General features: G+C 39.9%; 1 protein-coding gene across 11 annotated transcripts in view; it reads left to right on the top strand.

Annotated features, from left to right (window-relative positions):
* Positions 1–23,794, top strand: part of ATXN1 (ataxin 1) — a 390,857-nt gene that overhangs the window by 146,061 nt on the left and 221,002 nt on the right. For 6 of the 11 annotated variants that reach the window (XM_087438044.1, XM_087438047.1, XM_087438048.1 and 3 more), the window contains one exon: positions 851–979. The exons of 1 other annotated variant lie outside the window; for it this stretch is intronic. The gene's annotated coding sequence lies outside the window, so the exon portion shown is untranslated. Of the gene's footprint in view, positions 1–850; positions 980–2,628; positions 2,935–23,794 lie in introns of those variants that run through there. 4 more of the 11 variants (XM_087438045.1, XM_087438046.1, XM_087438055.1 and 1 more) reach the window with 3 other exon arrangements.

The raw sequence follows: 23,794 nt of genomic DNA, 5'->3' as shown, positions 1-23,794 counted from the left end.
GTGACATATCAACTCTGGGGAAGATTGATGTTGATTTGATATTTAACATTTCTATAATAAGTACAGGAGTGTTGATAACAAGATCAATTTTGGAGAGATGGTATCATACTGGAATTATGAGTATGGCCTCCATGAACAATATTGGTTTAAATACTGGCTTTGACATCTACTAGCTGTACAAACTCTCAGTTTTCTTGTCAATAACAGAGATAATAATGAGTACTGGCTACCTTGAAGGGTGCAGTGGAGTGGGGTAACATGTGTAAAGAAGCGTTTAGCGCAGGCCAGGAGCATGGTGAACGTTCAGTAAATGTTCATGATGACTTTGGATAACACTGATAGCACGCTTTACCTGAGTCATCAACAGAGAGGTACGTACAGTTTCGAAAGTGAAAGTCAGGCTGCTATGGTAAATACATGTACTGAATTTGCTTAACTTTGTGGCTAGAAGGAATCTTAGAGAGCATCAAATTCAGTAATGTTCCTGACATTTTCTGGAGGAGAAATATTTTTTATTTCTCTGAAGTTTTGGAATCATTAGGGAGGGAAGGAGGGGAAGGAACAGGATTCTATTGCTGGTGATGTCGCTAAGGTCAAGAGATGGTACGGGAAGCAACTGTGGCCAGAACCTCCCATCCCTGGGGATGAGGACTGGCTATGTGTCTGCTTGCTGAGTTTTTGACATTCTGATTTAAGAACTGTGCGTGCGTGTGTGTGTGTGTGTGTGTGTGTGTGAGAGAGAGAGAGAGATTATGCAAATATGTTTGTCTTTCCTGTGACTTTAGCTAATGTGAATGAAGGCCTTAGAAAGCTGCCTAACTCAGTGGTAATATTGCTTTTATAATTACAGATCTAGGCATTTTACAGTGAGTATATCTACTGCCACCCTTTCTACTCAAGCAAAATCTGTGTGAAAAGATCTGCTGTGAAGGAACTGACTGCTTATGTTTCTCCATTGTGATGAAAGCACGTGGTGTAGGTAAGTATCTCCAAAATCTTTAACCAAAAATAACTATCATTTAATTATAAAGTCCCCAAGATAGTGGTGGGATGTATGTATATCTGTTCACAAACACACAACATAAACATGTATACATACATCTATATATTCACATATTGTCCATCCATTTATTCTTTCTGTCTCTTTTATAAAAACGAAACCCTTACTTTTTTTGTGGGAAAGAAAATAACTTCTGTTTATGTTGACATTACTGATTAGGATGGATAACGAGGCATTGATAAGAAAGGGATAATTCTGATGATGATGTTCATAAATTTAGCTAGAGAGACTACCATCAGATGGTAGTAGGGAACAATGCAATGTATACTATCATCTAACCTTTCTGTTCCTCTTAACAGTGTGATAATGAACATCTTTTCATAGCAACAGATATTTATTTACAACATAATTTTTAATGATTATATAGTATACCATTGAATGCATATCCTAAAATATATTTAATTGATCCCCTCTAGTTGGACATTTATATTGTTTATAGTTGTTTTGCTTTTATGCCACCAAGAATGTCTTATAACTCTATATTACTTGCCATTATTGATGGCTTCCTTAGGATAATTCCTTAGCAGTAAGTTACTGAATTTAAGACTTTTCGAGTTTTAAGACTTTTGATACTTGCTGCCAAGTTACTGTCCAATAAAATCATTCCAGTTTATATTTCCAGAGGCAGTGTGTGAGAGTACCTACTTCCATATATTTTTGCCAGTGCTGAGAATTTTGAAAACAAAAAGAGTCTTTGCCAATTCATTATGAGAAATTGGTGTTTCCATGTGTGTTTTTTAGGGGGAAGGGATTTATCTGTAAATTATACTATTTTAAAGGACCTTCCTTCTGTAGACAGTAGCATGCTTGAAACTTAACCAGAGTTTGACAGTTGAGAAATAATACTAAATCAAGAGGGCATGGAAACGTCCTAGGGAATTTTAAGTTTTTTCCTTTTTTGGCCAAGTATTATTAGACTACCATGAGATCAATGGATAGCAATACATTTTCAAGGGAAAAAATAGGTTTTCATTTGTTAAAAAGAATAAAAAGTTATTTAATAAACAGCCTTCATTAAACATGGGTCTGAAGTTATACTGCTCATTAGTTTAAAAATATGCACGTGTGTCATGTATATACATACACATACCTATATATATGTGTGTATTTATATATATACATATATATATATAGCTTATATACTATGTATATATAGCTGTCCAACATTGGGAGCATGATTAAATATAATTATGGTAGCACCATGGGACTCAGAGGCTGTAGATCACGGTAGATAAGACTGCAGACTCCAGACTGCCTGGGCTCAAATTCCAGCTCTGCTATTTTCTTGAGGTGTGACGTTGGGCAAGTTACTTTACATCTTGATGTCTAAGTTTGTAAAATTTAGATAATAATAATACCCATCTCATAGGGTGTTGTTGCAAGTAAATATATATGAAATGTTTGAAATTATTAAAAATCCTATTTCAAAAGAAGATTTAATGATAAGAGAAAATGATCATGATAGAAATAGAAAGTGCAAAATATGACACTAACTGTAGTATATTCCCAATCTTATAAAATTATTTTTTCCCCTCTCCCTTTTTTTCATCGTCTTCTGGTATGCAAAGAAAAAGGTTTAATGTATTTCTTAATGGCTTCAACTTGAATTAGTGGAGTTCACTAAGACGACTCCTGGAGAAACTGCCTGATTGACGTTGGCAAGTCAGAGACCGGTTCACCAGAGAGCTGTGAAATCAGTGCTGCCTATGTCACCTGGCCAGTGGGACCCTTGGAGCAGCCCTCGTGTGAGAGCAGAGCCTCGTCCCAACCCCGGGCAGCCTTGCTCCTGAGGTACAGCGAGCACCTTGGGTCACACAAGCTTCCTGGCCCCTTTGAGCTGCACATAAAGAGTCTCTAACTGTCTGGCTCCATAGGTGAGCTGCCCTGCTAGGCTCATCTCTTTCCTCCATTACTAATAAGCTTCCTTTTACTACATAAATGGAAGAGAAGGTAGAATGAGAGACCCCCAGCTCTTAGGAAGTGTACACTTCATCCTACATAAACACAAAAGGGAAAACTGTGGGCTTTGAGTCCCTCAACCCTTTAGCTGCCTTATAATTGAAAAGTGGAAGGAAAAAGAGTGAAAGAATTATTTGGCATTAAGGAGACAAACACAAGGCGACCTGTCTGGCTTCAGCTAATCCTTTTCCCTGGATATTCTGCAACTCCTGTGTATGTAGACGCTGCATGTGTTTTGGCCCAAATTTCCAGTCTAATTTGAACAGCTCTGTATTTTTCAGTAAAAGAAGAACATCTGAATTCCTAATTAAGACAGTTTAGCTTAAGAATTCCTCTCTAATGGGTCATAAATTATTCTCTTCTAAATGATTATGAGGATGAATAAGAAAACAAAACTTGTATTTGTATACATACATATGTTCTTTCAATAAAATTAACAAGTTCATAAAAGGAGAGAGAACAACAAATGTGTTAGCAAATATAGGTCAGGAAAAGAGTTCATAATGTTCTGCCAAACTCCAGCGAGGCACCTCATGAGTGTAGGTAGAAAGGCCGTACGTCACGGTAGTGAGAATGGTAATAACACTACCATATGGAACATTTGGTATTTGGATAGCACTTAGATTCCTCCTAAACTACAGAATCAATAGGGACTCAGAGGGGAAGAAACGATTCTCTTGCTATGAATCGCTGGCTGGTGTGCAGAAATGCAGACGTGTTGATTATCAGGGGCTGACCAGAATGAATTTCTCTCGGGAGTCAGAAGAGCGGGGGAATATTTAACCATATTTATCTGTGCCGTGGCCTTGGACCTCTGGTTCAGCAGCTTTTGATTGTCTCCATAACCAGCCCATTTTTGCAATCATGTAGGAATCGTATCTGCAACATCGGATTCAATTCATAGAGTCCCATAGGGCCTTGGGGTACCCTAGCACTGTGCCAATACAGAATGAAGCACAACTTTTGAATTGTAAGAAACTGAGACAATGTCTTTACATTCTAATCTCATTAAGTCATTCATCACTCCTTTGTTCATTCAACAAATACCTCTTTTGGGGGCTACTGTGTACTAGTACAGTTCTAAGCATTGGAGATGTGGAATGGGACAAGATACACATGAAGCCTGCCCTAACGGAGTTTGCATTGCGAAGGGAGATGCAGTTGACAGTATTATAACCCGGTTTGGGTGAACCGGGGAGCTGAACTGGCCCACTCTAAAAGGACGCATAGCGTGTATCTGAAAAGAGAACTGGAGAAACCAATGGAGAAAGACTTGTTGATCTGGAAAGCATGAGGCAGAAAGAACCAGAGATACTCACAGACTGGCAGTGAGGTTGGGATTATTGACAGTGGGACCAGATTGGGAAATAAAGAAGGTATGGAGAGAAGACAGCTGTAAAACTTTGCTTGGGGGCCGGCCCGGTGGCGCAAGCAGTTAAGTGTGCGCGCTCCCCTGCAGCTGCCCGGGGTTTGCCGGTTCGGATCCCGGGAGCGCACCAACGCACCTCTTGGCCAGCCATGCTGTGGCGGCGTCCCATATAAAGTAGAGGAATATGGGCATGGATGTTAGCCCAGGGCCAGTCTTCCTCAGGAAGAAGAGGAGGATTGGCAGATGTTAGCTCAGGGCCGATCTTCCTCATAAAAAAAAACAAAATAACTTTGCTTGAATGCACAATTGTCAGGGCCAGTAAAAATCATGCAGCTATTGATCTCTCAATTTAGGTCTTCTAAATAATATTTGCTATTGATAATCCATATTTTAAGAAATTGTGAAATGAATATATTTTACTCGATGACTGTATAAACATGTTAGACTTCTTTTTTTTTTTAATTTTTTTTATTCATTTATTTTTTCCCCCAAAGCCCCAGTAGATAGTTGTATGTCATAGCTGCACATCCTTCTAGTTGCTGTATGTGGGGCGCAGCCTCAGCATGGCTGGAGAAGCACCGCCCGGGCCGCCAGCAGCGGAGCGCACGCACTTAACCGCTAAGCCACGGGCCCGACCCATCACATGTTAGACTTCTGGATGGCTCGTGGTGTATGGTGGTACTTTCTTTTTTCAAGTACCACCCAAGGGAAGAATTGGGGTGGTTGCTTCACCAGGACACGTTTATCTTACTCTAACTTTGACTCACTATATCTCTTTTCCTACCTTATCCACCAACGTTCACATTAAAGAGTGAGATTAGTTATATAAATAATCCTACTTTTTATACACAAGCATAATTAACTTTAAAGAGATTTAGGTTCTAGATCAAAATAGTCTCTCCAGTTGTCACATCTTGGCCTTCTTGGTATGTGGTACTGTTCCACTCAGCTTGTTTGTGGGATTGTGGTTCTTCCTACTTTCCTCCCTCCATTCCTGGGTGCTTTTAGTGGTCTCTTAAATAATAAAATCCACTCAGAGATTTCTTTTCTCTCTTTTGGCCTTGAACATGGGTTTGGTAAAGGCTACATTTTTTGGCTTTGGATTTTTTGTCATTGAGGGACCCTTTTTTTCTATCTTGTCCCTCCCTAGTCAACTACTTTCTTCTGGGGCTCAAAACTCTACCATGTACTTTACCCAAATGCTTTTCCTTTCTTTGACAAGCCCAGTTTAGTTGTCCATCCCACTCCCCAACCCACCCAGCCACCCAACACACACATCGCATTCTGGGATTTGCAATGCACAGTTCTATGGTTAAGAAAACGCTGTTGATGTTCATTAGATATTTAAAATAGAGATCTCAAAAATTATCTTTCAGCTTAAGGATGTTCTTTTCTTTTCAACTTGAGCTCCTTCAATCTGAAGATAGCCTCCATAATTTATAGCCAGTTAGGGGGAAGGTATTATTTTGACACACTTACTGTTTTTCATGGCAAAATGAAAAATGTAGAGACAAAGACTCAAGAGTACATAGTGTTTTATATGTAGACATAGCTTTTCAAAAGTATTTTAGAGTACAGTGAAGTTTCTAAAATAATTTACCAGACTTCTGTATAAAGCATTTTATTCTTTGAAAATCTTATAAATAATATGATTTACTGTGTCAGTGTGCAAACATTCACATAATTCTTTTACCTTTCATGAAATAGGGTAGAATATTTTGTTGTCTGACAGAGTAAAGCATATTAGAAAGGAGTTGACACCAAAGCCTACCATTTTGTCTTTCCACGTTGGGACCGTAAAGCAGAATGCTATGGAGATTTCCTGCCCTCTAATACACTAATACTGCTCTCATGGTGGCAAACTGTACTATTCAAAGTGTGAGCAGTAACTAGAAGTAGAAATATCAAAGTGTCAATATTCTGTGGTACTTTTAAAATTAGTGTTTTTTTTCTCTTGGAATTTATCAAATGAGATGAAGCATTGAAACAGGTTTTCTGAATTTAGAATGTTAGCTATTACAGCTTTTGATGTTATACTATTTAGAGATGGAGGGGAACATGAAGATCATTTAGTTCCCCTTCCCCCCCAACCCAAGACTCCTTTGATATCATTAGTGTGTTTCATTTCACCAGTGTTCGAATAGTGACTCATTGATTGTTCTTGATTGTTGAAAGAACCATTATCTTTATAAGATTTAGAAATAATATACAGAACTTCTTGAGAGTAACGTACTTTTTTATTTGAGTTAGCAAGAAACAACAGATGGATGCTTCTGTATGTCAAGTGGTATCTAGAAGGATCATCTCTTTAGATTAAAAGAGAAATATATCATTGATATTTATTCAGGTTTTCCTTAAGTGTGTTTGTAAAATTTGGGAAGGTAGTTTCCATGACTTGGTGATTATATTCTGTCCCTCCTGTTTTCTCTTCAGAAATATTCTTTCTTCTCTATCCCTCATTTTTCTTTTCTTTCAAGTGAGGACAGCAGGTCACTGGGAGGATTATATACATATAAACCTTTAGACCATTTCCTGTCCTGGCACGTAGTTAATGCTCAATAAACATTTGCTGCAACTGCTTCTAGTACTTTGTTCTGTCTCCCCTCTACTTTGCACTCTTTTTGTCTGCTGAAGATTTTCTTGAGTATCTAAAACAAATAAGTAAAACCAAACAAAGCAAGAAATTTAGTGCTGATACGTATGTTTTAGAAGCTGGGGCTGTGTTTGGTCCCACTGGCAGAGATGTGATCCTCTGAGTGCGTCTGTGGCTGAACCCAAGTTCAAGTGGAATGCCCTTGGTCTGGGGATGAGGAGGGTTTGAACAAGGTACTCCCTTACTCCAAACCTCCAAGTTTTACATCTGTAACGTGAGCGGGTTATTCTCTGAGGCTTCTTCCACTTCTAAAAACGATTATCATCGTACATCCTTGATGTGTTAAGGCTTTGAAGTCCCTGTAGAAAAGAACCTATGAAAAGTCCCAGCACTGTTTATATTCTCTCCTGGCATTTGAGGATATGTGTCGAGTGTTTTTTGGTTTGTTTCTGGCTTCATGCTCAGGTGGAGCTAATGACCTCCTCCAGTGAAGATGATAAAACAAAACAAAACACTCCTTTTCCGCACAAAAGCAACCCCCTTCCAGATGCTTAGCCCCTTAAGCTAGTATTCCGATGGCACAGAGGGAGCATCACTTCACTTGCTACTGAAATACAGCCATCTCTGGAGTGAAATTTGGCAGCTGTGTAATAGTCAAGCTGCAGTACTTATATGACAGTTTGGGGAAAGGAGTGAGACAGAAATAGCAGATTCCAAAATAATCCAATTAAAACAGCAGGGAAAGTGGAGTTGGGCAATAAGAAGGGAGGGTGGTATGCTCCAAAGTCTGAGTATCTCTACTGTGTGGACTTCAGCTCCAGAAGCTCTGTGGTGACCACAGTCAAGAATCTCCTGCACATACCCAAAAGAAGGGGCTTGTCTGACATCTCATTGAGCTGTAATCTCATCATTTTCTTCTCTTTCTTTTCCTAGTGGTCTAATTATCAGGCTGTGTTGGAACATAAATAGACCTGTCTTTTTAGAGCCACCTCCTCCTCTGCCCCCTGCATAGGATAATATCATGGTTCGGTATTTATGACATCAGAATGTACTATGCTGAGAAGTCTTTATGTTAAGGCACCTTTTGAATGGCTCAGGAAGGATGAACTGGCAGACCAGAAAACCCTTCCGTTTAATTCAAAGATCTTGGTAATAACAGTGACCAGGAAGCAAAGATTCAAGAAATGTACCTAGTAGACAAATGCAGTTGAATAAAAATGTAGAGTTCTTTAGATTTTCTGGAGTAGGAGTAACCATTGTGATGATATTAGAATATGACCGTAGCAGTGGATAAAATGGTAAAATACTGAGCAATGTGCACAACAATAGTGAGAAAAACAAGCAAAGGAAAGATTTGTCAACACGGCTAGAAATAATCAGATAATCTGACATCAGATTTCTCAAAAGGGAGATTCCAGAGAATAAAGGAAGCAGATGCTAAAGGAACCCGGGCATTTTAGTTTAACCAGAAAAGAGAGAACTTTAAAAAGAAATGTAGGGCTTAAAGGGTTAGTTTCATTTAGAAGCACATGATATCTTTAGGTAATGAGCAGAGTTCACCTAGTCTACTATTATAAAATGGAACCAGAAATGAATTCAAGGAAAATTAAACAAAATTCATGTCATGAGGAAAAAAGAGACTTGGTATCAGAAATTTTAGTTTTGAGTTTCAGTTGTGTAGCTTATTAGCTTTGTGACTGTAGAGAAGATCACTTAAAATCTGAGGGTTTTGTTTTTAATCTATAAAATAGAGATAATTGTATCCAACAGGGTTGTTGTGAGGATCACCTGAGATAATGCATTAAAAAAATGTTTTGTGACTGCAAAGCCCTCTACATATGTTATTTTGGTAAATATGCACTATTCTTATAGTGTGGAGAAGCTATTAGGGACAGTAATCAGCTATGGGAGTAACTTAGAGGACCACTCACGTAGAGGAAAAATCTATTGTGTAAAAATTTAAAAATATACACGAATTTCTTTTTTCTGCTCCTCATTTTTCTGGCCCAGAAATTTGTCTGTTTATGGGATTTTTCTAAAAATTTTCCAGCGAACTCTGTGACAGGGTTGTGCACTCTCTGTTGAGCTATAAACCACATGATTTTATAGTAAATATTGCCTCTCAGTAAACCTTGAATAACAGACTAGAGAAACAGAATACCGTCTTGTTTCATTTAATAATCCTCATTTCAGGAGGTTTGGGCAGAGACAGGAGGGGGGTCTGAGGGCTAGAAACAAGAGGGCAATAAGTAGGCTGCTCAATGATGAGAACTTGAAATGGAAAAGGTGAGGCACAGTACGTCTTTACAAAGTGTGGGCTGGCGCGCTGTCTTCCCTTTATGCGGCAGCCCATCTGTCTCATTAGCTTCTGTCTCTTAATCACAGACTCCATGAAGTGTCTACTTGGCTTTTTTTTTAGCTTCTTATCTTAATCTCCTACAAAAGTTAATGAAAGGAAATCAACTGGATTATATGCTGTATAATATAATATATAGCTGTATAAACAACCTATATTTATAAATGGATACCTACATGGGGATGAGTGTGTATGCATATGAGCATATCTGTGTGTGCATTCATGACTGTGTGTGCATTTGTACAGATATCCGCAGACAGCACATATATGCATCTGTTGTATACACTCTTAACATGGAAAAGACGCATTGACGTTAATTAGAAAGAGTGATAGGAAACAGTGAAAGTAAAATTCCCTTCGGCAGCGTTTACTGTTATTAAAGTGCATGATGTAACATTGTGTGTGCAGGAGAGAGTTTGCTTATTCATGTCTAGAACAATAGTAGGAGTTAAATATTAACGGATTTAAGTGTCGATAAGTGTCTAAAAATACAAATTCTCTATTGTGTGCAGTTCTTGCAGTACAGCAGTGTATTTTAGATGTGTCTCTGCTTGCTTGGACTTCAAAATGCTTTGGATAAAGAATGTTGCAGAGTGTAATTTGCGGCAGAAAATGTGCCCCAATTGTTTATTACTGCTGAGGATGTTGGTAGGGCTGAACTATCGCATGTAGAAAAGAGCAGCTTTGTTTGGAAAAGGGAAAATACAGTAGGAGCAGTACAAGAAAACTGAATTAGGTAAAGAAACTTAGGGAGTCCATCTTAGATTGATGATGTTTCTTATTTGCTCTTCATTATTCCCCGTGAAGGAATAAAAACTATGAAATTGGATTTGAAAAGGGGATTAAGACAAATGGCTTCTCAGATGTTTTTACCTTAGCTGTTTCCAATTTTCTTAGTAAAGCACATAGTCATTATATAAAGAGTCTGTGTTTACTACATTAAATCTTAAAACGTGTGCCCTTGAGGTTTGATTTTAGGAATTAGTTTAGAAGAAGCAGAGGCAGGGCGTACCTGCTAACTGTGTGATGATATTTGTCTCTGGGTTTTTGTATGCCCACTTATTTTTATAGAGTGAGCAGTGGAGTAAAAAGGGGAACAGAATACCGTTTTTCTTAAGAAAGTCTTTCCTGCCTTCCTCTCACTTTACCCCGCTCTCTCCAGGTAGAGTTTACTGTAGTCCCATCGAGCCATCGCTGTATGCTCCAAGTACTTTTATCAGGGATTTGTAGACATACACTAGTCCCTATTAACCAGGCTGTGAACCACTTGAAAAAAGGCATTATTTATTATAACTGTAGCACCTAAGACAAGGCCCTAAGCGTAATTTGTTGAATGAATCAATCAGTGAATCAATCAATCAGTTATCAATCAGACACCTATTGTGTGCCTATCATTGTTTTAGATACGAGTGATAGTGTATAAACAGTATAAGAGGAGCCGGCCCAGTGGTGTAGCAGTTAAGTTCTCGCACTCCGCTTCAGCGGCCCCGGGGTTCACAGGTTTGGATCCTGGGCACGGACCGATGCACCGCTTGTCAAGCCATGCTGTGGCGGCGTCTCATGTAAAAAGTAGAGGAAGATAGGCACAGATGTTAGCCCAGGGCCAATCTCCCTCAGCAAAAAGAGGAGGATTGGCAACAGATGTTAGCTCAGGGCTAATCTTCCTCACACACACACACACACAAAAGTATAATACATGGTCTTATCTGCTCTAAAGTGGTATAAAATCTAGCTGAGGGTTCGAACAACTTGAGTAATGAAATTGGATTGTAAACCAAAGAATAAAATAAATATCCATGAGTCCATACTGGTATGAATAAATAAATAAAGTGGGGCAAAAGAGACAACTTCCTTACAGAAGAATTCCAATTAATAAACAAACCTGAGAGAAGTAGTAAAGCGTCACTAGAACCCATAGTAATAATTGCCATAGGAACGTTCCACTGATGGATGCTAGAATGAGTGGGCAAAAGTTTAAGCAGAAACAGGGTATTTGTAGAGTTTCAAAGTATCTCCTTCTAAAATATTTAGTAATTACAAAGAGAAAAGTATAATTCTACCTGAAGAATCCTGCAGACACCACTTTAACTAAGAGATCAAGGTTATCATCACCAATAACATATATTGACACCATGTGCCCCTCACGTGAAAAGCTAAGAAGGGCACACCACCTCTGTGGTATCTTTCCCAATAGTGTATAATCTCACTCTCACCAAGAGAAAATATTAAACAAACCCAAATTGAAGGACGTTCTAGAAAACAACTGACAGGACTCTTCAAAAGTGTCAAGGTCTTTAAGGATAAGGAAGGCTTGAGGAACTGGCACAGATTGGAGGAGATTCAAGAAACATGACAACTAAATGCAATGGGAAATCCTAGATTGGAAACAGGAAAAGGACATTAGTGGAAAAACTGGTGAAATCCTAATAAATTCTATAGTTTAGTTAGTAGTATTGACCAAGGTTAATTTTCTAGTTTTGATCATTGTTCTTTGGTTATGCAGGATGTTAACACGAGGGGAAGCTGGGTGGAGGGTACTAGGGAACTCTGTACTATTTTTTAACTCTCTGTAAATCTAAAATTATCTTTATGAAAATCTAGTTGAGGGTGTGATACCAATCCACAAGAAGCAATTATAGACCAAACCCTAAGAGGATACAACTAAGAATTTGCAATGGGGGGCCCAGCTCTGGGCTGAGTGCGTGTTGAGGGGAATGAGAGACGGCTAAAGATTGGAGTGGTCACAGAGAGTTTCATATGAAAAGGGAAACCTGACTTGCACACTTGCACCTGACTCTACACCTTGAAAGAAGGTGTAGAGATGAGTGGTCAAATTGAGGCGTCGTTCTAGGTTCAGGGACAGCAGGGACAGAGGCACAAGGACGGGATGCAGATGGCCTGCGTGGGGTGTGTTGGAGAGGCTGGCTGAGTGATGGCGCATTTTTGCTGGAGATCAGTGTGAAAGAAAGTTGGACAGCTGTGGGGCAGACAGAGAGTAGAGGATCATTAAGACCTGGCAGAGGAGTTTGAAGTGAATGTGGCAGGTGATGCAGAGTTACAAGTTCTCGTTCTAGGAAGTGACTCAATGAAATGGTATATATGTGAAATTGGTGACAGGGTGTCCAGGGTGGCTGGAGTTGGGAAAGATGAAGGTAGGTGAGTTAGAAGTTAGAAATAGGTAATGAGAGCCTATTCATTTGAGGTCTGGGCTGAGAGGAGTAGAGAGTCAGGAAAGGAAGAGGAGCCAACATATCCAAGAGCATTTGAAGAGGTAGCATAATAGATTTGAGTGATTGATGGATGTGGGGCGTGAAGAGGGAGAAGTCAAAGATGATTCCTGGGTCAAGCTTACAAGACAGGTGATGCTGGTATCCATAATTGAAATAATTTATTTTGCAGATATATGAGTGCCTACATTGAGGAATTATGTATTCTAGGTAAAGAAAGAGGATTAAAAAGAGTATAAACACCATGTCTGCCTACAATGAAACATGGAACAGGAAAGTCCATGGCTTGAGCTAGACTGGATGAATTTATAGATGACCAGGTCGACCCACCCAAGGCATCTCTGTCCTCCAAATGAAAAGAAGGGAGGGGATTGCTCTATTCCTAACAGCATCCAAGAACAGAGTTAGAATATCTTTCAAGTTGGCATTTCTCTCTGCTTGATAAAGATGTCAAGCCTCCTGTTTGGACTCTACTCACAAAAAAAACCTTTCTATTAAGTCAGCGTTCTACTTAGGAAAAGCCCACACATACTCCTTTAACTCTCCCAAGATAGAGGACCGTGGGTCTCAAAGGTCCCAGACATGAAAGTTAAAATACCATGAAAGTACCATGAACGTTACAGAAGAATAAATAGAAAAAGTAAGTATGCGTGTTTAGATTTCAAGCTTCTAATCTGCAGATACTATGTCTTTTTGACTTGTTTTATATAACATGGCCTGTTGAGCAGACCCTTAATTAACGTCTTCTGGACAGGTTTGACTGTGTTATTCTTCTCTTCTCTGGGGCTTGTCTGTTCCTCTGTGTTGTTTAGGAAAGAGTTTCTGTAGCCTTTATTTCCTTGTTTTCATCAGTTATTTCCAAATTTCTGTCTATAGCTCAAAGATGACAATATATGTTTTTTAATCTCTGCAACAAGCTGGTAGCATCCTCATCAGCAGTTATGACCATACAATTAGAGTTAGGCTTGGGTACATCAGGGTAGGGGCAGAAGAGTGAGTGTATTCACCTCCTGTGCACTTGGACCTACATATTTGATTATGGCTGGTAGGAATCGGGTTTATGTATTGAAGGTCTTTGAAGGTCTCCATTCCGTTCTCAGTCAACAGTTTAAGTTTTGTTTCTTAACAATTGAGTTCTTACCCTTTCTTTGATATCCATCAGTGATTAGGCTAAATAAACATTTTATTGACAATAGGCAACTGAAAACAAAGTTAACCCCTTTTATGGTTAACTGTAAATGGAAGTTGCTTGATATTCTTAAAAATGTGAAATTGTGGTGGTGCTGATTCTAGACCAGAATTGAGCATTGAGTATAACTTTTGCAGCATGAAAACTTAAACTTCAAATATCTTTTTAACAGTGAGAAATCTCCAGGAAATATGAATTGCCTATGGTTTATTTAAAACATGGTTTAAATGGCAGTGTGTTTCATAATATGAATAGAAGTTTTGTGTAGCATATAAAAAGAAATGACATCTTTTGTAGAGTGGACATTGGCAATGGCAGAAAGTCTATGAAGTGACCACTAGGCCCTCTTCTGCAAGCCTGCTGTGGAAGCACATATGCTCAGACTGGCAGGATAAAGACTGTTTTTATGTCCTTTTTAACTAATGTATTGACTTTAGTACTTTTTTTCATAGGAAACATATTTCAAAATTGTAATTGTAGTCTATGGTTCTCTATAAAAGTTCCATGTAGGGGCCAGCCTGGTGGCGTAGCAGTTGGGTTCGCGAGTTCTGCTTCCGCAGCCCAAGGTCCGCCGATTCCTATCCTGGCCGTGGACCTACTCACGGCTTATCAAGTCATGCTGAGGCAGCGTCCCACATAGAAGAGTCCCAACTCTACAACTATGATATACAACTATGTACTGGGGCTTTGAGGAGAAAAAAGAAAAAGGAAGATTGGCAACAGATGTTAGTGCAGGGCCAATCTTCCTCAAAAAAAAAAAAAAAGTTCCATGCAAAAATACTTATTTTGTCCAGTGGTTCTTTCCACAGTCCCGTATATGTCAGTCAGTTTTCCTCCTTATGTCAGTCAGTTTTCCTCCTTTTCAGAGCGCCTGATGCTTTCGAGTGTAGTGCATTTACTACAGTGGGTGTCTCGTCTTCTTTTGGTGGTCCAAGTGGAAGTTACATGCTGAACTCGGAACCATTTTGAACTTATTCTCTAAAAGGTTGCAAGATGAAGGCAGGCGGAATGCCTGCTCTCCCTCAGCAGAGCTCTGTAGGGATTGGGAAACCTATCAGGCCATCCTTTGTCAAAGAGATGGTACACGTATCGAACAGGTTAATTGTTTTGTTTCTTAGGATGCCACATGAGAAGTGCATGATCATTTAACCTAGTGGACCTTTCAGAGGTGCAACAAAGAGATGAGGGTGGAAAGTGCCAGAAAATTGCTGTGGAAGGAGCAAGGATAGAAAGCCAAGTTTTAGGATTAGACAAAATCTGTTTAAAGTTATATTTTAGGGTCGGCCCCTTGGCTTAGCAGTTAAGTGCGCGTGCTCCGCTACTGGTGGCCCAGGTTCAGATCTCGGGCGCACACCAATGCACCGCTTCTCCGGCCATGCTGAGGCCGCGTCCCACATACAGCAACTAGAAGGATGTGCAACTATGACATACAACTATCTACTGGGGCTTTGGGGGAAAAAAGGGAGGAGGGTTGGCAATAGATGTTAGCTCAGGGCCGGTCTTCCTCAGCAAAAAGAGGAGGATTAGCATGGATGTTAGCTCAGGGCTGATCTTCCTTACAAAAATAAATAAAGTTAGATTTTAATTTAGAGTTTTTATGGTATCCTCTAACAACTCAATGATGAAATAAGGGGGATATTTACAGAGTAAGAGGTGGAGAATGGTTACAAATTCTTTCTCTTTTTTACTCTCATGTTTCCTTAGTCTCTCTTCTCCCCTTTCCCATTAAAAGTAAACTGAATGAATGAATCAGAGAATGAAGTGAGCAAGCTACTTTTAACAAAATTCAAGTGATGTCACTTCTGTGAATTTGGTCATAAAAATATGATCCTAATTTTCTTATCCAGAATACATACTTCTGCAACCATAACTTACTTATGAAATCTGGAAATAATATGAGAAAGCCTTCTCAGGAAGGAGAAATATGACCGACAAAAAATCATGCATTTAAAAAAAAAAAAAACAATCCTGCTTTTGACTCTGTAGATGAGGCCCTGAGTGAGCCAAAGCTGTATTGGCTTAGAGGGACAGTCAAAGTAAAGTTAATGATTTAACAAGTTTGCTTGTGCCGTTCCCCATGTAGATTAAAAGGAAAAGGGGGGGGTTTCTAGTGTTAAATACACTGACCACAGTGAAGGAAGGAGAAAAACTAAAAGCATTATAAAATCTCAGCAGTGTGGGTCCATTTAGTTTGGAGACAAAGCAATCTAGGGATTATTCCAGGTAGGAGAATTTAAAAGACCTTTCCTGAGATGCAACAAAGAGATGATGGGGCAGAGGGCAAGAATGTTGCGGTGAGAAACAACCCCACTTCACGGGAGTGCAGCATAACAGTTTCTTTTTCAATCATGTGGTCGTGTTATAGTTAAGTCTGGTGTTCACATGTGGATGGGGGTATCCACATGGTGGTGATTCCCAGACCCAGAGGCTTAGCCATTCCCCAGGGTGACTGGGAGACCTTAAGGATCTTCTGCAGCAGTCTGGCCAGCAGTTGGTGGCAAGAGAGAGAGTGAATGGTCTCTCTGGGGTTTTTTTAACGGAAGTAGCAAACATTGCTCTCTTTCATGTTCCCTTGGCCAGAATTTAGTCACATGGGCATACCTAACTGCAAATACAGCTGGGAAATGTCAACTTGTATGTCAGGGAGGATAAGGAAGCTGGTTTGTTGAACACTAACCAGCCTCTTCCACAACTGGATACCTTCGTGAGCCTGGTGTCATCCTTTACCTCCATCCCAGCCACACCCTGGGTGGGTGCCTGGGTGAGTCCCCAGTTATTTGCAGGACACCACACCTCTGGAAAATCAGGAGCCCACTGAGTCAATGTAACTCTTCATCCTTCAAACCATCTCGATCTGAATGTACATTCCTGATATTATCTTCAGTAGGAAAAAGAGCAAGCAATCATGTGTGGCTCCACGTGGAAAGGCAAGGAACCTCCTAAATACTGCCGCTAGGAGATGGCACTCCCACTACCATCCTGGGCTGTGTCTGTGCCTACTGGTCAGGAACCTGCTTCTGCTTGAGTTCTTCCCACTGCTCTTCCTAGGAGCTGGGTCCTGGCCCTTTAACATTACTAAAATCCAGGGGAATTCCTGAAATTATCCCAGTCCTTCCAGATGTCTCGTGATCTGTGTTCTATACTGAGAGCTTGGTTGTATCCCCATTCCACCCTCCCAAGATTATATCTCTTGTCAGAACTCTGAAACAAGTGTTTACTGAACTGGACTGTTCACTAGCCTTTGATTGTCAGATGACTGGGCACAAGAAGGGGAGTTTGGGGAGAGGGATTGAGAGTTAACCATATAAAATTATTTTGGTACTCTATTACATAGGCTGATATGAAGCATTTAGATGAGGGGGGGCAGTGGCGAGGAGAAGTGAGGCAGGCAGAGAAAACTCTGGAAGTTCCAGATAAGGAAGAAGAAATGTTCTTCTCCCCCACCTCCTCCTGATTTCTGTGCCCATTATTCCCTGCTCCACATAGGGACAACTTGCTTGAAAGCTGTCAATAGTAGAATTTGTCTCCATTATGGGCTTAATAGCTCTTGTTTGCCTTCCTACAAAACCAAGCACTATTTATAACATTGTTTCTCTGAGAAAATGAATTTGGAGTTCCAAACAGCTGACTTACAAATGAACTTTCTGTACACAGCTCATTCATAAATTGAGGACTGCCTGTACTGGGCATGTAACCCAGAGATAACATTTATCTGTGCTTTATCAGTATGGGCTTGTCAAGTTAACTTATGTTTACTTTTCTCTGCCTTCATTTCGATGATAGCCTCGCTCTTAAAATTTAATATTGTCTTTTATGTTTGGAGAAACATTTCCTTTGGAGGTGCCTCAAATAGTCTTGTGAATTGGAATAGGGATTTTGTTTGATCTCCCAATTTATCTTTAGTGGGATTCATGGCTAGGAAAATCTTTTGCGCAGGCAGTCTGTAAATTGTGGAAAAATTGAGAACTATTTAATGGAAGTGGGGGAACAAAAAGAATTCTTTTCTCGTATTACCCTGGGTTGTCAGATATCTTGCAATATAATTACTGTGTCGGTTTGTAAAGGTTAAAGAACTCTGAAGTTTATAATTCTCTTTTGTATGTATTCCACATGTATAAGGGAAAAATCTAACACATTGAAGCAAAATGCCTTCTTATCAGAAAAGTTCTGAGCATTTTATAGTTTGTCGACAGACATAATTCATGGATTTTATATTTGCTTTTACAAATGTCTGGTGAATCGGTTATTTGCTCCATGGAGCCAATTTGCAGGTTACAAACCTTATGTATTTCAAATCAGTGTGCATGTGTAATGTGTTCACAGAAATATTCTTGCTGTAAAGCAAAAAGGTGGAACCCTGGGCTTAGAGATGCTCCTTCTTGGGGAACTTAGTATCCATATACAAGTAAAAATTTCCACTCTTAGCAGAGCAGCTGACAGAGTATGATCACAAATGTTACTGATACTGTTCTGTTAGGAGGTAGAAATAGAATGCCTAGGACTATGCAAGCTTGTCATAGATTGTCATAGATTGTCGGGGATATGCTTTCATATTAAAAGAATACTTTGTTCCCCCCTCGCACATTCACCCCTGCAATGGTAAGAAACTGTTTCAGTTGCGCTGCTATTCTGATTTGCACTTGCAGGCTCAAATTCTGGTGCTGGTGTGGTTAAAATTTAGTCAATCAGAGTCATGCTTAATGATCTTTCCCTTCTGTTTAAAACAATACTGCAGCCTATGCAAGAAACATTTCCTTTTAGTTTTAATTTTAGGTATTTGTTGTATCTTTTGATGGTTTTTCTTTACTGTCAGAACTATGAGAATAATTTTGATGTCATGATCTTTCTGCCATCCCCAGTCTGCAATCACTGTCACCCAAATTGTCTTTACAGATTCCAGATCATCTTTATGTTAAATGTTTGTTAATTGACTAATACCTTCAAAAGAGTTTTACAGAAATTGATCTGCAAACCTGGTTTAATGCAAAGAAGCGTAGATGAGTGTGAAAGAAAGCACTTTATGAACTGTAGGGTGCTATATAAAAGTGAGGCATTATAATTAAGTACTCTCAGGTTATTACTGAGCGTTAACTGTCAAAACATATAAAAGACAACTTATATTTTCCCGTAAGTACACTGCTTACAATGTTACACGCGTAGCTAGAAGTTACTCCAATGCTGCAGGAGGGTGTTTAGGGGAATTCAGAGTTATAAAATGCCAACAAAAATCATTAATTACGGTGGAATTTTTGAAGCCACAAGACCCCACAAGAAACATGGTCCCATCTGAATTTTTCAACCTTGCCAAGCAAAAGCAGAATAGGGCATTGTACTTCTTATATCTGGATGCAGAAACATGAAATGCCTAGTGGAGACTATAAACCATTACGTTTAGTGGATTTCTGTTTTATGACCGGCTCAAGCTTACAGATTTCTGGATATCTAGAGATGCACAAAAGCTTCATTCTTATTATTCAACTTAAATCTTATATAATCTGCTCTTAATTTCCAATGTCATGAAAAATCGTTTTTCTCTCTTTCTAGAGATCCACCCTCCTCCCTGCTAGAGTCATGCAGTTATCAACTCTGATAGCACTTGGATTCATTTGTAGATTATACACACCAAAGAGGTTGGCACCTCTTCATGGAAATTGGGCCCAGTGGGGTACTTTACAGTCACTGAATGTGCTTGCCTCAGTAGAAGTTTATGTTTTATAGCTGACACCCCATTGACCAGAGTAACCTGTTATAAAACATGATGCTTTATCATTTGTTTGGTGTCTTTGGTGCTGAACATTTGAGCTGAAACATATGAAGAGACTTTATTAACATTTAAAGAGACTTTCTTAACCACATGTATTAAAATGGTTTACATGGAAATTCTTTGAGAAATGCGTTCATATTTGATTCCGGGAATGTTCAAATAGTAAAGGCAGTTTGTTTTGTGGTCAAAAGCCATTATTACCCAGAGATCTTGAGAGTCATGTGTAAATTATTATTATTGTGATTATTATTATTTTTGTAAATGAATAAATTGGCATTTCATTTTTTTTTTTTTTTTTTGGTGAGGGAGATTCAGTCTAAGCTAACATCTGTAGCCATTCTTCCTCTTTTTGCTTGAGGAAGATTCACCCTGAACCAACATAACATCTGTGCCAGTCGTCCTGTATTTTGTATGTGGGTCACTGCCATAGCATGGCTGCTGATGAGTGGTGTAGGTCCGCACCTGGGAAGCAAACCCGGGCTGCTGAAGCAGAGTGCGCCAAACTTAACCACTATGCCATGGGGCCGGCCCCGTCAATTTTTTAACTTTAATATTTCCTTAAAAACACTGTTGACTTTTATGAAAAAGGTTGATTTCCTGGAACCAATAGTATTATGTTAGAGGTTACCTTTTGGGCAATTATTGGCATGTTTATCAGATAAATCAAATGTCATATGGGCTGTGGGGAATGGTTTTTCAATACTTTCTCCTTGCAATTTATTTCCTAAAGAAAATGATGTTGCCCATTAGGTTGGAGTAGTTTGGAGGAAGCATTGCTTTTGAGGACCCTGTCCTCATGGTGTGGAAAAGCAAAAAAACCAATGCCCCAGAGCACCTCCTCCATATTTTTCATCAGCTTTAAACTGGGTGTGGGAGTCCCTTCCATGTGAAAGCTTTTGCTGTGAAGATCAAGCAGAGATTGATTTTTAACGACTGTGCTCATGGGGAAACAGGATGTAGTAGCTCAGACTGAAAGAAGCAGATAGAAAGGAAGGAGAAATAACCTCCCTGGCCCCCACCTGAAAATGTCTCCAGGGGAAGAGGGCTGGATATCTTCTGATAGTCGTAAGTAAAGGGACTGCTGGCATTTTGCATTGCGTCTGCTCCACTTATCAAGACCTCTCACCCAGGGAAGACCAATATTCTTTTGTTTTGTTTTTTTTTTTGGCTCATGAGTGAGCACCTGTCACTTCATGAGCAGGACCAGTAATTTGTTCAGTTTTTTTTTTTTCTTTTGTGAGGAAGATCAGCCCTGAGCTAACATCCATGCCAATCCTCCTCTTTTTGCTGAGGAAGACCGGCCCTGAGCTAACATCTATTGCCAATCCTCCTCCTTTTCTTCCCCAAAGCCCCAGTAGATAGTTGTATGTCGTAGTTGCACATCGTTCTAGTTGCTGTATGTGGGACGCGGCCTCAGCATGGCGGGAGAAGCGGTGCGTCGGTGCACACCCAGGATCCGAACCCGGGCCGCCAGTAGCGGAGCACGGGCACTTAACCGCTAAGCCATGGGGCCAGCCCCAAGACCAATATTCTTCATTCAGGAGATGGGAAGCAGTAATTGTTAAGAACCACATTGCTAACTTTTTTCTTTTATTTTTAACGTACTATCATGTTTTTCACTATACATATCTTCCTTGACTTACAGTGGAGTTACATCCCAACCAAACCCATGGTTAAGTTGAAAATATTGGAAGTCGAAAATGCATTTAATACACTCAGCCTCTGGAACATCATAGGTTAGCCTAGCCTACCTTAAACCTGCTCGGAATACTTACATTAGCCTACAGTTGGGCAAAATCATCTAACACAAAGCCTACTTTATAATAAAGTGTTGAATATCTCATTAATTTATTGAATCTATTACTGAAAGTGAAAAACAGAATGGTTTCTGGGTCCAGAATGGTTGTAAGTGTATCAGTTGTTTACCCTTGTGATCACCTGGCTAACTGGGAGGCACGGCTCACTGCCCAGCATCACGAGAGAATGTCGTACTGCATATCACTAGCTTGGGAAGAGGTCAAAATTCAAAATTTGAAGTATGATTTCTACTGAATGCATATCACGTTTGTACCATTGTAAAGCTGAAAAATCGTCAAGTCAAACCATCCTAAGTCAGGGACCGTCTGTATTCAGAGTTGTGCGACTGTCACCACAGTAAATTTTAGAACGTTTTCATCACCCCAAAAAGAAACCCCATACCCATTAACAATCACTTCCCATTTCCCCCCAGCCCTCCACCCCAAGTTCCTGACGACCACTTATCTGCTTTCTCTGTGTGTAGATTCAGCTATTCTAGCCATTTCATGTAAGTGGAATCAACAATCTGTTTGCTTTCGTGTCTGGCTTCTTTAACTTAGCATAATGTTTTCAAGATCCAGCCACATCATAGCATGTGTCAGTGCTCACTCCTTATTACGATTGAATGATACTCCATTGTGTGGATATACCACATTTTGTTCATCCATTCATGAGTTGATGGACATTTGGATTGTTTCTATTTTTTGGCTGTTATGAATAATACTGTTTTGACCATTCGTGGACAAGTTTTTGTCATTTCTCTAGGTAGCTTACTTTTAAGCAGTTTAAATTGAGGTAGTAAATGATTTTTTCTCTTACATACATTTGCTTTTCTTCGCTACTGTTTCTTCTCTCTTCTTACCTATCTCACTGTCTTAAAAATAATTTTCCTTGAGAATGTAGTTGTAGAAGAGTAAGAACATCAGTTAACTAATCACTAACCACCAGACTCTCCTCTCAGCAGGTGTCACAGCATTTCTCAGGTAACCCTCTCTTTACAGATGCAATGGCTGAGATTTAGAGAGGCTCCGTAAAACCTGAAGTCATTCAGCTGGGAAGTTGGAGGAGCTAGGATTTGAACCCACCTCTGTTAATGACAGTGCTCTCTGTTGCCTTTGTTGTAATCATATTAACCCAGGTCATGCACCTGTTCATCTCTCAGAGCATTCTTTCTGTTCATGAGCCCCTGTCTGATTTGATCATGAAAAGTAGGGAATATGATTCAAAGACTCTTTGTCACATGCCTGTGGACCTGGAGTGTGCATTTGGGTTCCCCCTTGACAAAATTTTTATGAAATATTTTTCCTCTCCGTGTGAGTGAGGTGGCATCATCGAAGCCTGGCACTGGCTGGTGGTCAGTTCAGCGTGATCCTTCTAACTCTCTGCCCTCCAGTCGCTCAGTCCCTTCACCTGAAGACTTCATCTTTCCTTCAGGTGCAGCCACCCACAGATACTGCCACACCTACGACTTATCACCTTGAACCAACCTCCTTTGGACCTTTCTAAATGTTAAAATGTCAAACTATGCAATTCCCCTCTCTCATCGCAGCCTCCCTGCCCCCTCCCCTTCTACTAAACCTTATTGTCATCCTCACCTTGAGCCCTGGCGTGTCCCACGTTCCTTAGTCACCTTTTCAGCTACCTACAGTAGCTGTAGGTAGGGCTCACTGTCAGCCCAGGTCCTATAGTTTTTAAGTTTCACTGGGCTTTCCCAATAGTTGAATGTCGTATAGTCCTTTCCAAATGCCAACCCTAGATGGTCCCCATCACTTGCATAGCTGCTCAGAGGTTTCCAAACCCAGTGTATTGGTCCTGATGTAAATTCTTGCTATTCAATTTGAGATGAGTCCTTACTACTTCTTCTCTAGTAGACACACCATCACGTTTTCCATAGGACCTAGTCAAAACTTTTACAGTTTCTTCAAAACTTACCATCACTCTCACTTTTTAGAGGAACATTTATTCTGCTTGCTTTTTGAAAATCTTGAGGAACCCAGACATGGATCCTTTACCTCTCTGCTTTTCTCTTCAATTCTGTGCATTGGTGCTGTCCCGCAGTCTTAGACGTACAAGTGGTCTGATCTCTTGTATCAGATATACTACATACCAGACATCCAAGGGGTCAGAGGAATTATTGTGAAGGCCAGTGGGGTAGGAAGTCTGAATTTTGTAGAATGTTTCTTAAAATTCTTTTGATTTATTTTTTCAGAAGTTTCTCTAAGTTGTGTACAAGCCACACTAACTGCTCGCTCCCATTTTCTCCTCTGTGAATGTGAAGAAGGGAACATGAAATGTGTCATTTTCTCATCTACAAGAGAGGAGGTTGAAATTTTTGACTATTTAAAGTTGGGGATTACCTGTGAGTTTCAGCCACCCCTGCCCGCCATCCTTTCAGATGGACAATGGGAAATGGGTTGTAATGGCTGGGAAGTTTATAAAGGGGGAAAAGTAAACCTTGCCAGCTCTTTTCTAAGGACAGA

Source organism: Ceratotherium simum, chromosome 13 (genome assembly GCF_057802395.1).
Source record: "Ceratotherium simum simum isolate JZ-2026a chromosome 13, ASM5780239v1, whole genome shotgun sequence".
NCBI classification, from domain to species: domain Eukaryota; kingdom Metazoa; phylum Chordata; class Mammalia; order Perissodactyla; family Rhinocerotidae; genus Ceratotherium; species Ceratotherium simum.
This window is presented reverse-complemented; position numbering and strand designations above follow the sequence as displayed.